This window comes from Saimiri boliviensis, chromosome 4 (genome assembly GCF_048565385.1).
Source record: "Saimiri boliviensis isolate mSaiBol1 chromosome 4, mSaiBol1.pri, whole genome shotgun sequence".
NCBI lineage: Eukaryota > Metazoa > Chordata > Mammalia > Primates > Cebidae > Saimiri > Saimiri boliviensis.
In genome coordinates this window covers 50,876,434-50,878,466 of record NC_133452.1, presented here as the reverse complement: position 1 = coordinate 50,878,466, position 2,033 = coordinate 50,876,434, and the positions used below count along the sequence as shown (strand labels likewise).

Sequence of the window (2,033 nt, the reverse complement as noted above, 5' to 3'; positions counted from 1 at the left end):
TTCTCTCACTCCAGTAAAATGTCTCCTGCTTAATTTCACTTACTCTCTTTTCCCACTCCTAGTCTCAGGCAATCACTAATCTGCTTTCTCCACATAGAGATTTTCTTTTTCTAGATATTTTATATAAATAGAATGATGCAATGTGTAGTCTTCCATGTCTGTATTTTTTCTTAGCATGTTTTTGATACTATCCATGTTGCAGCATGTATCAATATTTATTTATTTATTTATTTATTTATTTATTTTTAAAAGCCTATAGCACCTGGTATTCCCAGGTTGTCTCCCATCCAAGTACTAACCAGGCTCAACTCTGCTTAGCTTCCAAGATCAGATGACATCAGGTGCCTTCAGGGTGGTATGGCCATAGATGTACCAGTATTTATTTTTATTATTAAATGGTTTTCAGTTCTGCTTGAGGATAAACACATTTTGTTTTTCCATTCACTAGCTGTTGGTCATTTGAGTTATTTCCATCTTTTGGCTAATATAAGTAATTCTGTCAAGAACACCTGTGTGTTGAGGTCTTTGTGTGGACACTTACATACATTTCAAGCAAAACGTAACTAAGAGATCCACCTGTTCTTGGAAAAGACAAATATTTAGGCCTGTTGTGTTCTACAATTCTGCAATCCAAAACTGCACATACACACTCTCCACATGACAACCAGAATGAACTTTTTAAAATAGAAAATCAGATCACATCTCACCTGATTAAAATTTCCCAGTGGTTTCCCATCACACCGAGAATGAAGCCTATATGCCTTGCCATAGCCACAGGACTCTGCCTCATCAGACCCCGGCTGACATGTTTCCCTCTATCTCTTAACCACATCTCTCACTCTCAGCTTCATTCATATTGATCTTGTTGCTCCTCAAACATAATAGCTTATTCTGACCTCAGGGCTCATACATAGGATATTCCCTTTGCCTAGAATACTTTTCCCTAATATTCACTTGACTCAATCCTTCTCATGCAGTTCTCCCCTCAGTCATTCATGAAGAGACTGACAATATTGTCGTATGTTGTTTTTGTTTTTGTTTTTGTTTTGAGATGGAGTTTCACTCTTGTCGCCCAGGCTGGAGTGCAGTGGCAAGAGCTTGGCTCACTGCAACCTCCGCCTCCCAGGTTCAAGCCGTTCTCCTGCCTCAGCCTCTCAAGTAACTGAGATTACAGGCGCCCTCCACCACACCCAGCTAATTTTTGTCTTTTTAGTAGAGACAGGTTTTGCTATGTTGGCCAGGCTGGTCTCGAACCCACCTTGGCCTCTCAAAGTGCTGGGATTATAAGCATGAGCCACTGCACTCGGCCCCCAGTTTTATCTTTAACTGAAAAATCCAAAACTTATTGTTTGCTGACTATCTCCCAAACAGAAAGCAAGCTCAATGAGGCAGATACTTGGTTTATCTTTTTCATTGATATATCTCCAGCACCTAGTTTATGCTAAGTGTTCATTGAATTTGTTAAATTAACGCATAAATGAAAAGCAGTAATTGGCCCTCTTTTTACAATTCTGTACTTTATCCCTAGAATCTCTGAGAAGTCTGTTTGGTCATGCAATAAATTTGATTGCCCTTTTATCAGTTTGTGAATTTCTAAGCCGATTGAACAGAAGTCAAATACTGACAAATCATTGGCCCTCATATCTATTTGTTTGATGTAGCAGGTACTTTGGAGCCTCATTTCCATTTCTTTGGCCCTTTCCTGTTTCAGCTGCAGCTGCATTCCCTAGAAGCTCAGGCTCACCTCCTCACTGACAGGATCACACCTCAAGCAGGTAAAGAATTATTTTATTTTTCTGTGTTGGGCCTCTCTTATGCCCTAGAGTCACTGGGCATACATGTGGACCACTTCAGGACTACATTTATGTTCCCCAGTGCAAATATCAGCCATCCGTCAACATGGGAACCACCTTCATCCACCCTTTCTTCAAATGGAAAGCTCTGGAATACATTTACACTTCCCAGAAGTCCCAGCAGAACTGATCCGCTGTTCCCTTCAGCAGAGACTTGAATAACACCTTCTTGTACTGACC

General features: G+C 40.4%; 1 pseudogene; it reads right to left on the bottom strand.

The window, feature by feature from the left end:
• Positions 1–250: 250 nt before the first annotated feature.
• On the bottom strand, positions 251–369 carry LOC120363329 (5S ribosomal RNA; annotated as a pseudogene).
• Between the last annotated feature and the right edge of the window lie 1,664 nt (positions 370–2,033).